The sequence below is a fragment of the Podarcis filfolensis genome (genome assembly GCF_964270895.1).
Source record: "Podarcis filfolensis genome assembly, chromosome: 6".
Lineage (NCBI taxonomy): Eukaryota > Metazoa > Chordata > Lepidosauria > Squamata > Lacertidae > Podarcis > Podarcis filfolensis.
In genome coordinates, this window is record NC_139609.1 from 39,819,608 (window position 1) to 39,834,068 (window position 14,461).

General features: G+C 43.0%; 1 long non-coding RNA gene across 1 annotated transcript; it reads right to left on the reverse strand.

The window, feature by feature from the left end:
• Positions 1 to 11,466: 11,466 nt before the first annotated feature.
• On the reverse strand, positions 11,467 to 12,608 carry LOC310765808. Its single transcript, XR_014549815.1, has 2 exons — positions 11,635 to 12,608; positions 11,467 to 11,549 (listed from the first exon to the last, which is right to left on the reverse strand). It is a non-coding gene; the product is annotated as an uncharacterized lncRNA (long non-coding RNA).
• Between the last annotated feature and the right edge of the window lie 1,853 nt (positions 12,609 to 14,461).

Below are 14,461 nucleotides of genomic sequence, written 5' to 3' on the forward strand. Positions count from 1 at the left end.
GAACCAATTTAAAAGGCACCAAAAAGCAGGGCACTTTGGGAAGTATCCTACAGTCTCCATGAGTTAGTGAACTTTAATAGATACTTGATGAGCAATTAAGATATTTCATTAAAGCTTTTTGATACCATGAAAAAGTAGAGTTGTTTTCCGTATAGAATCCTATAGTGGCCTTCAAATCACTTTTTTTAAAAAAGCAGTCCCTTCCCACAGGCTTGCAATATAAAAATACATGACAGAAAAGAAAAATGGACTGGGAGGGAGGTTGAAGAAAGCAAACTCAGGTTCAAGTTCTTAGTTCCAAGCTGCTCTAATGACAAGCTCCCCCTGCCCCCTTCTCATCCCTCCTGTGCTGCCACTGATGTAATATATGTCCCAAGTATACGGAGGCTGCTTGCAATTGCTTTGTAATAACCATGTTTTAATACTTTATACATGGGCAGTGACACTGTTGCTGCTGGAATAACCAGGAATAACCAGGTGAATAAGTAAATAACTTTTCAAACAAATGGGAAAATAAAAGACGAAGATGCCACTACCTTCAGACTCTAGGCACTACTATGTTTGAAAGATCTATTCCAGATGACATGGAACCTTATGCTTTTGCTGAACAGGATCTTCTCCTGAGCTACCAATGGCAAAAAAGTCATGCATTCAATACCTGAAGTGCTTTGCGATTTCCAATACTGAAGGACTATTCTTTTTGCTGTTAGCATGGCTCTACAAAAGCATCTTGTCAGGGAACTGCCATCGGCTCAGAGGCAAGAGGGGGAAGGGCAGATGGATTACAGAGAGCCTCCAAAAATCGTGGGAAGCAGCACTTCCTCAGCGGAGGAAGGAAGCCACGCCTCTAGTGGGGAGGAGATGCAGGGCTCGGAGGATGCAAGGCGGTGCCAGGACACCTTGCCTGAGCAAAGCGGGGAGGAGGGAGGCCCCCCTTTACCCAAGCCTTCCTTGCGCAGTTGGCTTTCGCACAGAGAAGGGAGGCGTAGGCTGGGGGTCAAGAAACTACTCTGCTGGGGAAGGTTTAAGTACCGCCCACTCTCAGATTCTGCTAGTGATTGAGCAAGACATGGAATAGAGGCGTTCTACATTGTAAATGTTTTTGCACCAATAATAAAGCCTTTGAAAAGACAAGTGAGGGATCTTGCCTGATCGCTCTCGAGCAACCACACCGATAGGCATAACACATCTCTTCTGCTCTTCAGACAACCACCATTTAGTAGGTACATGTCCTAACTGTTAAGTTGTGGGTGAACGTATCAGACGACACAGCGATTCTTCAACCGCTCTTATTTATTCACAGGCCAGGACAGAACTGAACCGAAGGGTTCAGTCAGCCTGCTTATATAGAGCTCCAGTACAACGTTACTGTAGCAACTTTCTAAAACTATCCAATCACTGAACGTCACTTTCGATCCTTCATTTGCATAACTATCTACAGTATCCCCCTGCTGGCCCAGGGTGAGAACTTCAGTACATAACACTAACATTGAATGGGCACCCCCCTCTCTCTGCACACCTCCCCAGGCCCAAACTAATTCAGATTTGAACTTCCCCCCAAAATTGTTTCACCAGGACTGTCAGCAGCAGTTGGCCAGGTTGGGCACTGAAAACTGCATTGTTTAGACAGGCCTTTGCAATATTAATTTCTCTATTAACCAAACAGTATTTACTGACATTTTAAATCAAATTTTCATGGATGCTTTTATTTTGTTATATTTTGTAAGCTGCATGCTGCCTTGATATGCTTTTATGCAAGTGTGGATTATAAACCTTTCAATAAGTAAATAAATCATATCATCGCCAGGGTGTGTGGATTCCATTATTTTGCAATCCTTTGTGCAGAATTGTGTACTAGTTGCAGAACTTAGTATCTTCATAGTCTCTGCTTCATCCTTTTAAATAGCAAGTTTATAGTCCAAAAAGCTGTGTAAATAGGCTTGTAACCCTATGGATCTCTCAGAAACCAGAGGAAAACCTAAGCAAGGTTTCCAAGGGTCATCCTTTTACTGTCCTGCATACTTATTTACCCATCTTCATAATTAAACACGAACAGTTTTCCTTGGTTCAATTTTTTTTTAGTACCAAGTATGTAGCAATGATGATACTGAACACTGGCATCAGGATGGTATTACTCACATCCAAATGAACATTGACACCTTGCAGAGAAAGCTTTTGTCCATTGTAAATTACACCACCAAGTTTAATTTGCTCCCTAAATCAAGCAGTGTATTAATCCTCCATAGAAAACATGTTTCAGTTGCACAAACAATATTTAAATGCTATGATAGAGACATCTTTTATAAGCATTTGTAACAAGTTCTGCAGAAACTAATGCACGGAGCTATAATTAATAGAAACACCAAGTGCCAGCTAAAGCAGAAAAACTCAAACATCGTAAATCTGTCCTCAGCCCTCCTGCATATACTGATGGATGGTTACTCTGTGCTTACATATTTCACAATCAATAATTCAAATACAGGTCCTACCCTATTAAATTTGTCATGTTTATAAATAAATACAATATTTAGCTGACTTTCACATAAAACTCTCGTATACTTCATTCAGTAACCAAAATATGCCATTTTTTGAAAGAGAAATCCCCCCCCCTTCCCAGGAACACCATATTTAGCATCTGGGGTGTGGGGGGCGGGGGTGAGGATCACACAAATCAAGGCTGCCTATTGAAAATACTTCATATCATTTCCCCCGTATAGCTGACATGCAAATCTACCCCAAACCAATCTCTTTTAATGTACAGTAAGCACACTTAAGGCTAAGGATACCTAGAGTTTATCAAAACCAGATTGGCAGCTGGGCAGATGAAATCGAACACAATATTGAATGAAATGGTGAATTATTTACACTGAGTTCTGTAGCTCTTTGTGCCACTCAGCAAGATCACATCTCTCATTGTTATTCAAGCCCCCTTTTTTCTCCTGTGAGAAAAAGGAGTACATGGGAGAGAGATCCCTGGCTATTGGCCTTGGGAAGCTTCCCTTCTTGGTTTAATTATGCATTAAGAATATTACTATTGGAATTTAACCATTTTAATTAAATATACACACAAAGGAAATAAATAACGGTGAACTGTGATTGATTCTGCCTCCCAGTTATTTCATTTACCTTCTGCTTTCACCTTTTGATTATTTGACTTTGTAAAGTGTCAAAAGTTAAGAGAGTACCAAATTGGCTTGACTGTTGTCTGGGGCTTCTACTTATTTGATATTTTCTTCAGAGATCTGTTGTTTTGGAAAGTGGATGAAGACGATTCCTGTGATTTTTTGTCCATTTGTAATTTAGGATTTCTCCAATTACAGTTGAAACAGTTTCAAAACCTAAAAACCCAGATTGCCAGATAATTGCAACAGCAATTTGCTATAGTACGAAAGCCCAGATGCTCCTGATATTCTCTGGCTTTTTACATCTTCGCACTGCTGAACAAAGCCAAGGGAACTATTCTTGGCAAGAAGGAATCCCCCCCTCCCTTGACAGGTAGCAATCTTTATTTTGCTAGAACTTTTTGTTCACCTAGTTTGGGTGGGGCAACAGGGAGGGTATTCAAACTGTCACACAAAGCCCAAGTTGACTCAGTGACACAGAAGGCCTATGCCCAGCTCCAGTTCATTTGACATGTACAGCCAATTTTGGACCAAGATAACCTAGCTACAGTAACCCATTCTCTGACAGCTTCCTGGCTGGAGTACTGCAATGTGCTCTATGTGGGATTGTCCGTGAAGATGCTCCAGAAGCTGCAGCCAGTGCAGAATGCCACAACCTGCTTGTTATCTGCAACGGTAAGGTAGGTTCACAATACACTGAACCTGAAAGTACAGCTGCCAGGTCCAGTTTAAGGTGATGTTTAAGGTGATGGTACTAGCATACAAAACTCTGAATAGTTTAGTACTCAAGTATCTAAAGGAATGGCCAACCCTATTGTTTGCGTTCTTGTTTTTCCACCCTTAGTGTGTGTGTGTGTTTGTGTGTACACAAATTGTTATTGGCTTTTCAAAAGAATACATGCACTCTATTCAAAATGATAATTTCAAAACACAAATCACATGGATTTGTGAACTTATTAGGAATGACATAATAAAATATGTAAATCCAAATTAATAAAATAAAAGTGCATTTCATTTTAGCACAATATGTGCGGGTCAATGCTCTGCATTGTAAGCATCCACCAGCTGAGGAGTCATCAGGTGAGACTGGGGTACAGAAAAGAGACTAACAAATTAGGTAAAATTTATGGAGTCTCTCCAAAGTCTACAGAGAGCCACTTCCGCCCTTGAAGGAGGTGTAGTTGCGGGTTTCATGACCCCACCACGCATGGGGCGGCTGGAGACCAGCCCTGCGTGATGGGGGGGGGATTCCCGGCCGCATCATCCCCCAGCCAGCCAACCGGCTGGCTCTGGGGGCGTGGCCTGCCCTACTTAAGGAAGAAGGACGTGGCCGGGGATTTCCCTCTTTCCCCTCCTGCTTTTCCCGCCCTCCCGCCCTATAAGGTTTTCGTTCCTTGACCCTGCTATGGACCTTGGTTGGTTGCCGTTGAGGGGCCTGGTAGGAATTTTTCCACTTGGTAAATTGGCACCAGCTACTTGGTTCTCGCCTACCTCGTAGCAAATCGTCACAACTTTCCTGGTATTGGCAGTTAGGCATTGGTATTGTTCTATAGTTGGAAGAGGGGAGGAAGCACCATCACCTGCCTGCATATTGAAGGGTAGTCCAATAAAGGATTCCGGGGGGCGTGGCCCTGTCCGAAACCTATGGAGGTGAGGGCCTAAGGCACGCCCCCGAGCGGTGACCCCGGGGGAGGTCCTAGTTGATGTGCATCAGCAGGACTCCTCCTACTGGTGGTTAACCCTTCCCGGACTTCAAGCGGATAGGCTGAAGTCGGATATAGTCGGTTAGGACCAATGCCTAAGCCAATACCGCTCATCACCTGTAACCAATAAAGTTGTGGCCTTATTTAGCCCATTAACCTTAATAATTGTGTCATGTCTCTTTATTTCCACTTGGGGGGGGGCGGGAACTCGCCACGCAAATCATCCCTGGTGAGTACAGTTCATGGAGCTATCACATGAAGCTATCATGGAGCTATCACCTTCTCTGTGGCGGAACACCAACAATGGAATTTCTTTCCTGTAGAGATCTATTTATCACCACTTTGTTCACATTTAGGTGACATCTGGAAGCATAGCTGCTTTTGCAGGCCTTCGATTGGGAGCCACCCAGAGTGGCTGGGGAATCTCAGCCAGATGGGCGGGGTATAAATAATGATTGTTACTATTATTATTATTATTCAGGAAATAGTGCATGCGGTCACATTCACATTGTCGTCTATCATTGTGCATTTTAATTGTATTTTATTACGTAGTGAGGTGTTACTTTTGTTTTTAGCGTTGGATCTTTTTATTGTTGTAAGCCACTCTGGCCTCTTGCAAGAATAAATGAGTAGTAGTAGTCAAAGGTAAAAGGTAAAGGACCCCTGGATGGTTAAATCCAGTCAAAGGTGACTATGGGGTTGTGGTGCTCATCTCGCTTTCAAGCCAAGGGAGCCGACGTTTGTCCACAGACAGCTTTCCAGGTCATATGGCCAGCATGACTAAACTGCTATTGGTGCACAGAGGACCGTGACGAGTGCCAGAGCGCACGGAAACGCTGCTTACCATCCCGTGGCAGTGGTACCTATTTATCTACTTGCACTGGCATGCTTTCTAACTGCTAGGTTGGCAGGAGCTGGGACAGAGCAACAGGAGCTCACTCTGTCCCTATTATTATTATTATTAGAATTATGTTTACATGTAATCTCACTTCTTGTCACATGGAAATTATGGAACCTGCCTAGGTTTGTACATGAGATGTTCCCTAAATTATGAAGTAAGAGAAACCAAGGGGTACATATTGTATAGTGCCCCCAAAGTTAACTTAGTCCCCAGATGCAACTTCATTCCAATTCAAATATTTACAGAATAAGGTTTATCTAACCAAGAAGAGAAAGCCAAGCACATATGAATGTAGCCAATTTGAACATAATGTTGCTTACTTACATTATGAGTTTCCTGAGTTTCCTAAAGTAGCAGTGACTAGTACCTGTCACTGTCAGGGCAACCTGATGCTTGTTTATTCTGTTTCAATGAGACTTTCCCCCCAGTAAGTGTGTTTAGGATTATCATCAGTTTCTTTCTCTTCCCCCCACCCTTCCATGCATGACATTTGGAGAGAGCACATTGGCTACTTCTGTCTTAAATTTCATCTGTCCTCTCGAAATACAGTGGTACCTCGGGTTACATATGCTTCAGGGTAGACATAGCAGACGACGCAGCAATTTCTCCAAAGCAGCTCTTTATTTGTAAGCTGGAACAGAACTGAGCAGCGAACAGCTCAGCCGGCCTGCTTTTATACATTGTAGCAACAACAACCCAGGGTTTCCCGCCTAAAGTAACTGACGTGGACCTGAGTGAAAACTATATACAGTGGTACCTTGGGTTACATATGCTTCAGGTTACATAAGCTTCAGGTTACAGACTCTGCTAGCCCAGAAATAGTACCTCAGGATAAAAACTTTGCTTCAGGATGAGAACAGAAATTGTGCTCCAGCGGTGCAGCAGCAGCGGGAGGCCCCATTAGCTAAAGTGGTGCTTCAGGTTAAGAACAGTTTCAGGTTAAGAACGGACCTCCGGAACGAATTAAGTACTTAACCTGAGGTAGCACTGTACTAGTTTGTTGGAGGAGCAGGGACGAATCCACATGGACTTTTTGCAAATACAGCCACTACTCATTATCTTGCAGTTCATAGCTCACACTAGTTTACTGTAACGTGCAGTTAGAATGCATCCCTGCAAAAAGTCCTGCACCTCGTCTGTTAGCTAGCATGTCAGCTTGACTTGCATTTCTGCAACAAGCGGGAAAACATTAGGTGGATTAAGCCCCACGTAACAGGGTCACTGAAAGAGTACCTTTCTTTCCAATAGGTCACAATAATGCAATATGTGGGCAGGTGCTATAATAAGAAATACATTTATAGGGCCACTTTTTCAATTTCGTTGCTGCCTAAGGCTGTTAGCTGTCATTCATTTCTTTCCGGAGATGAATCACTGGTCAGAAAAAAAGGCTGATTAAGGGAACTTATTCATGAAGGCCTTTAAAGGCTTGGCTAGCGTTACTTCTGTGCAATGAAACAATATCCCTGTTTGAAGGTTTAGGCCTTAACTTTAGGGTGTTCTGTATTTAACTCTCACCCCTCCCATCTTTTTTCACAGGACTATGATGACATGGATAGTTAGTACCTATCTCAGTTGTGAGTAAACCAATGTTTTGACTTTATGGCTGTGTGGAGCTAAGCCTGCTGAAAGCCTCACTTTTACACAACTGTTAAAGGTGCAGGATTCCTGTCCCCTTCTCTAGCTGGCCACCTTGGTCCTTATCGGAGTTGGGGTTAGAGTTAGAAGAATAGTTAGCACCAACACACATTCTGTTGGGGATAATTGCTCTGCAGCAAATGTGCACAGTGGGGAAAAATGCTGACAAGTATGAGAAATTTGCATATTATTATTATTATTATTATTATTATTATTATTATTGCAAACTGGGGTGGGGGAAAGTGAATAACTTTAGACTGGAAAAGTTAGAAAAGGAGAGAGACCTAATTTAACAAGATTCAATGCTTCCTAAAAATATATGACAAAATGCAAAATAGAGAATATGGACTATAGGGTCCATATTTGCAATTACGCCAAAGCATAATTGCAGCCAAGTTTGTCTTGGGGGTAGCAACTGGCTAAAGCAAAGGGGAGCTGGGAAGAGAAGGGCGAGCGCTTAGGGAGAAGCCTAGTGTGAAGGAATCCTTAAAAATATGGCTTTTGTTCTAAGTAAGTGAGAAGGAAGATTGCACTGAAGTTATCATGCAGCCTCATCTTAGTGTGCCTACTGAGCAGAATTTGAGTTATGATTACATAAATCTCCATTTCAAATTTATTGCCATAATTTATCAGCTCATGTTGCTGAATGGCCAAGTAGTTAATTTTAAAATGAAGTGGTGCTATTTTCATTAATACCCTTGTGCTAACTACCTATCAAAACACTCAGAGGCAATTAATACCATGTTGCCGAAGTACTGAACCAATAAATATCTCCAGTACTGGCTTGTCTCTGGCAGATAAAAGGCATTAGACTAACCTACTCCCCTAATAATGCTTTTCCATTCCCTTTCTTCCCATGTCCCTAGAAACATTTTACACTTTAAGGAAGATATTAAATAGCCCAATAAGCTAATAACATGAATTTAAAAGGCTGGTATTTTCTTTCTCATACCCACGACATCCAAGAGAATTCTTCAGGATGTCTCTGCAGTAGTAATAAGCTTGAAAGGTGATGCAAAATCCTGAAGGTTATATATCTCCAAAACTAAACATATTTAGCTCAAACAAGGGACCTTGTAATGTCTTTATTTGTTAATTTTCAAGGAGTTAAAATATACTAGGGAATTGAAATTTCTTGTTTGCACACTATCTCCTGCTTCTCTCCCAGCCATTCTCTGGCTATGAATGGACTCAGGATTACAAATTAGAACTTCGGGTTGCAGCAAGAAAGCAAGAACCATGCAAAGGATATTTGCTCCACTGTTCCACCAGTGGAGTCGCATCAGTAGGAAAAGCATGTCTGAGAGCTACCAGACTGAAATACTGTACTGAACCAACAGAGTTGCGGAGACTGTGCAGAGACTGCAACAGGAGTCTTGAATTGGCTCCAGAAAACAAATCTTATGTTTTCCCCTTATGTATTCAGGCTATCACCATGCAAAGGGGTTGGGGGTAGGGGAGGCTGCTGTTTCAGTGCTGGAAGGTTTCTAAACATATTCCAGAAGCATAACTGATGAGAAGATTGACACTGAGGGAGTCCAGCTGAACCCCTTGACCTTCATTACAAGAGTGGATTACAGAAAACTCTTGGCCATATGGTTCCTGCTCTTGGATTAGGATACTCCTCCAGGTTGATGCCTTTTGTTGTCCATGACAAAAGGCTGTGAGGATGGAAGGCGAAGTTTTGTTTGTGTGGATAAGAGTGGTCTAAAGATGACTGATGCATTGTTCGAAACCAGGCAGACAAGATTTGAAGACAAAAGGAAAAATGGGATAATGTGTTATCAGGGTTTCCGATAGTGATGAGGCTTCTAAGTGAACATACTTGGCAACCTCATTCAGACCAACCCGTTCAATATGAGAAAGTCAGAAGTGGAGCAGATGCAGGAGACCTTGGGGGCATATTTAGCCCTTGTGTAATCAGGCTGAATGTGTTAAATGAGGCTTTTCTCAGAAAATAATCATGCCCAGAGGATGACCTAGCACCTGAGCTTAAAACCATGATCAGTGTCCCAACCTAGGGCTTTGTTATCAACAACATCATGGATCCAACAGTCTCTGCATCTGTGGAAGAGACCTGCCAGCCAGATTAAAAATGAAATAGTGAAAATGAGCTGAGATGGCTTTCTCTCGCTCCCTCTCTCTCTCCCCAACAGCTATGGATGGTATTGTTCAGGCAGGAAGGGAAAAGTCTCATTTCTTACACAGGATAAACATAAACATCATAAACACTCTCTGGGCTGGGAAGACACTGAGACATTCTGTACTGGAAACTTTTGTGTAGGCATTCTGTTAAAGGATTTATAGATGGGATAGAGATTTGAATCTCAATGCTGCTACTGTCACTCTATGATTAAAAATTTTGGGATCAGTCATTTCTCATGCAGTGATTGAGCCATTTTGGGCTTTAAAATATGAATGTCAGCTTGTTTTGTTATGTTTTTTAAAGTTCCATTAATTGACCCCTGGAAGTGGGACTTCAACTTTCCTTGAAGTCTGGCAGAACACCTTGCCTGCTGGTGTTAGGCCCTAACAGCTAGGAACCAAAACCTCATTCCTGGAAATGCAGCATAGTTCCCTGGGGTTTGGGAATAATGCTGCAACTGCAAACCATAGTCCTTCAAGGCAGGTTTCTGTACCTACTGATTACTTTAAGCTGCATCAGGGCAAGTTGCTGAAAAAGTGCTAACTTCTAAGTGAAGGATCAGATGGAATAGTTGGCATTTCTTTGTTATTGTAGTGTATATGCAGCATATAGCCAGCTTCCTTACAAAGGGAGAAGTTTCCCCTCCCAAGTTTCCACAACTAACCATTGGCAAAAAATGTGGGTGGGAGAGAGAGAAATAAAATACGAGATATCCCAGTAAACATTAATGATGTAGCGGAAGACTCCATGGCCCCTAAATGGACAGCCATATTCCTAACAAACAGGAACAAACCCAAAAGAGGATGCCTTCACCTCAGCATGGCTCCCCTTTATTACAACAACATAAACCCCCACAACAGCCTACAACTCAAGATGGCTAATCTGATCTCCACCCACCCTCTCTCTCTCTCACAAACAAAATCACTGCAATCAACTAAATGCAACCAACTCTGGGCTTTCCAACCTCTCGTACCACCAACAAAAACAAACAGATAAATAAAGAACCTATCCTCGCAGCACCGACACAAAAACTCCACACAGAAATGAAAAATCACTACCCACCCTTTCTTCCCCCAACCTCACAATCTCTATGACAGCAGTGTCCTCACAGCGAATGCAACTGACCTGTAGAAAGGCTTCTATGAATTGAAAACTGCATGTACCCTTGTTAATTATGAACCTCCTTTACTAAAAACAACTAAAAAGAAACAGCAAAAGCAGGGACAAGCAAACCTGCCAATTTCAGTCTTTTACCTCCCCTGCCCCACTTACCTTCAGTTCTCCGCATTTCCAGCTTGCAATTTTTGAAAACCCATATACATGTTTCCCTTAAGATACAACATGTCTCTTTGTAGCCTAAGAGAGTTTTCTGCTGTTTGTAGTGGAGGTTGGTGTCTAATTGCTGCCTGAGAGACTGCAGCTGTGGGCTTGGGGTGTGGCCAGGGCCTGCCTTACTATAACAGCAAGTTCTGCCGTGGGGGGTGGGATCAGCAAGTTCTGCCATGGCTGGGTTGGCCCCATGGAGACGCAGGGATGGCCCGTGTTTTCAGTCGGACTATTGAAGCGTAGGCCAGGCACCGTGTGAGACAGGCCTGTGGCCTTCAACCAAGGTGAGAGCCTGGTTGAGGGGAAGTTTGGTTTGGTTGCATTCCCCCCGAGAGGCAGGCGGAGGTGAATAGCTAGGGTTTTTAACCAGGCCTATGCAGAAGGGGGCAGCAGCCATGTACCCTTTCCCCTGGCCTTGGCGGGGGGGGGAGGGTCCTGGAAGGGGCCTGCTGGACGTCCTCTGTCGTGCCAAGAAGGCCCTGTGCCTCCCAGCCAATCACTTGAGGCGCTTTTAATAGTTCAGCACGTCAATGCTGCGGAACTGACCCAGGAATAGATTTGGCCTGGCGACAGTCAAAACGGTCAGGTGGATGAAGGAAAATATCCCAGTACTGACTCTTTCCAAGCTTTAGAGATATTTGATCATCTTTTACTGTATTCAGCAGAGGTGTTGTTCCTCTTTCACAAACACGAAAGTCACTGCTGCAAACACATTTCTGCTGGAGAATAAAGGAGAGAGGGGCACGTTTAGCTATTTCCCCTCATTTTGCAGGGAAGGATGAAGTAGAGCGTATTACTTACCTTGAGACAATGCAGGACAGGAGGGAAGGCATTCCTCCGCTATCCTCTTTTGGCAGGAAGCAGGGTAACTGGGGGAACAAGAACTGAGTTGATCCTGTTTGAGGTACAGCAAGATAAAACCGCCCAGGTTTCTAATGTGTTACATAGAGTTTTGCTGTATGTTTGATATGATCTTTATCTTTTCCTTGAGAGTGCATTCTTCAGCCCACTATAACTCTGCAGCCATTTGTATTGATAAAAATAGGAATTGTACTCATATGAAGCAGCAAGAAGGCTGGGCTGTTGAGTATTAAAGGCCCAGTTCCGTTCTGTAGTTCAAAAGGAAGCAGCTCCCAATGAACAGCATCTGAAAACTGAAGTACCGTATTTCTGTTTGCTGCAGGGGCAGGAGCTTGAAGGAAGCTACCTGACAGGGCAGAGATAAAAAGTCAGAGCCAGGCCCCTTCATCACCACAGCACTAAATGTTGAGGAAGTTCCTGGTTTATAGCTCATATGACTGGGCCACTGCAATTTGAGCCTGTGTGTTTGTGTGAAGGAGAGAGAGATGCCCCTGACTGGAAGCAGCAATAAAATGAAACTGACCTCTTTCAGTATTTTGTAACAAAAGGAGGGTTGTTTTAAACCATTATTCAAGCTTTGCACCTAGGTTACTGAAGCCCATGAGCATTCCTTGTGCTTGAAGCATTAGCATTTATTTCTGTGGCATTTGTTTAGGCTCTCCAGCGGCTGGCAATTTCCTACCCAAGAAGAGCATATTAATACAGTGAAAATTAGGCCATCCCGGCCAAGCTGTGCCAATGTTAGAATCTGGAAGGCACCCAGATACTGATTAAAATAGCCAGTTAACAGAAGTCCCACCACTCTGCTCTGCCTGAGGTGTACGGCTCTCTGCCTGCTAGGCCAAATCGGCCAAATTCTGTGCTCAGTGTAGAGCATGCAAATGCAGCAGGTTTGCCCGATTAATAAAATGTATTCAAGCTGCAAATCATTTGTGTGTGCATGTGGGGGGGGGGAGGTTGGAGGAAATGCAAAGCTTAGAAAGGGGTAAGTCAGAAGTGATGGGAAGGCATGAAAGCCGATTGCCAGGAAAAAGTGAAATCCCTTGTTAGAGTAGATACCACCCCACAAGGATTTCATTCTTTTATAGAATAAATATAAAGCCTACGGTATTTATTCTTACTCTCTACAAATTTTACATTTATGGGTGAAAGGCAACACCTCTGCAAAATATGCATCTTATTAAAAGCTGAATACACCATGACTCAATCTAGAGAACTTGTATGAGTGCAGGAGCTCCAATGTGCACACTATGAAGGAGATATTTGCATGCATAGCCTTGGCCAAACAGATTTGTTCCCTCCATGAGGATCAATGGGGAAACCCTCACAATTAAGCTATCCTTCATAGCCTTCTGGATCAGGGCAAATAGCATCTGGAATGAAATGGAAACTGGGTATTTTAAACTGTAATGTGTTGTTTTTCAGTATGCTGCAACACAGAGGGAGCTTCAGAACTACAGAGGTAAGATGCTTGAAGTTGGATCCACTAGGGCTACAAAATTATTATTTCCAACAGTTTTCTTCTGGCAGGTCTCCCCAGTGAGGCCTGCCTGGCATTGTTTCAGCAACAGGTAAAAATTAATCTCCCCCCACTCCAGACTGTTGACAGATGAGGACGATGTCTTTGCTGCAAGTCCTCTTCTAAAGCTTCTTGTGACTGTTATCTTTCATATATGTTTTCGTATGAATGTGTTAAAATAATAATGATAATAATAATATATATATATATATATATATATATATATATATATATGTACAACTGGATGATGCTGAAAAGTAAATACCATCTCATGGTACAGATGCTGTAGGTCTTTTACCCACTGCCCTGTGGGACATTTCATTGTCTCTCAAGACAGACGGATGCCAACAACAACAAAGTTCTTATGAAGAGCAAGGTTCAGATTATACCCCAGTTGTGAGCACTGCTTTACTCTCACCCTTTTGAGAAGGACATGCAGGAGGGGGCTCCACCTTATACTGTGCTTGACATTGGCAAACTCCTCAAGCCCCAACTGCAATCTGATCCTGGTCTTGCATGCCTTCCAGTTGGCCCAAGAAACAATGTTCTGACAAAATTTAAGAACCCTTACATGTTCTTTCTGTTCTTAAACTTATATATCCTCCCACCCAGCAACCAGAACAGTTTTCTTTAACTGGATCCTTATTGCAGGTCTGTGTGATCACCACCTATCTCCTCATCCTCTTTAAAAGCCTAATATACTTAGGCGCTTCCCTTCTGGCTTCTTGAATTTTCTTATCTTGGAAACCTAGTATAGCTGCTGTGGATGAGTTCTGACCATGTTTGTATATAACCCCGAACACTCTGGGGGCTTTTTTTGGTGTGTGTCTTCCAGAACCGAAGAGATGTTTGGTCAGAAGGCCCCCCATTTTGGTGAAAGAACAAGGGATGCAGCATGTGACTATCATTCTCACATCAAGGGCAGAAGCAACAAACCATTTCTACAGCCAGAGGCTTCAAATGAAAGGAAAGTGCTGCTGTTGTCTTGTCCTGCTTTCTTGTCCTGTTTTTGGGCTTCCCAATGGCACCTAATTGCCTACTCTGTGAAACAGAATGCTGAACTAGACAGATTTGTTGTGTAGTCCAATAAGGTTCTTACGTGCCTGTGGAATTTGAGAAGGGCCTTTTAAATATCCTGAATGTTAAACCCTCCCCCATTCATACATTTCTTTGCCTATGTGACGCTGCTCTGTTACAACATTGGAGCGGGCAGCAAGTAAGCATAAAACTGCGCCCAGAGCAATGGGT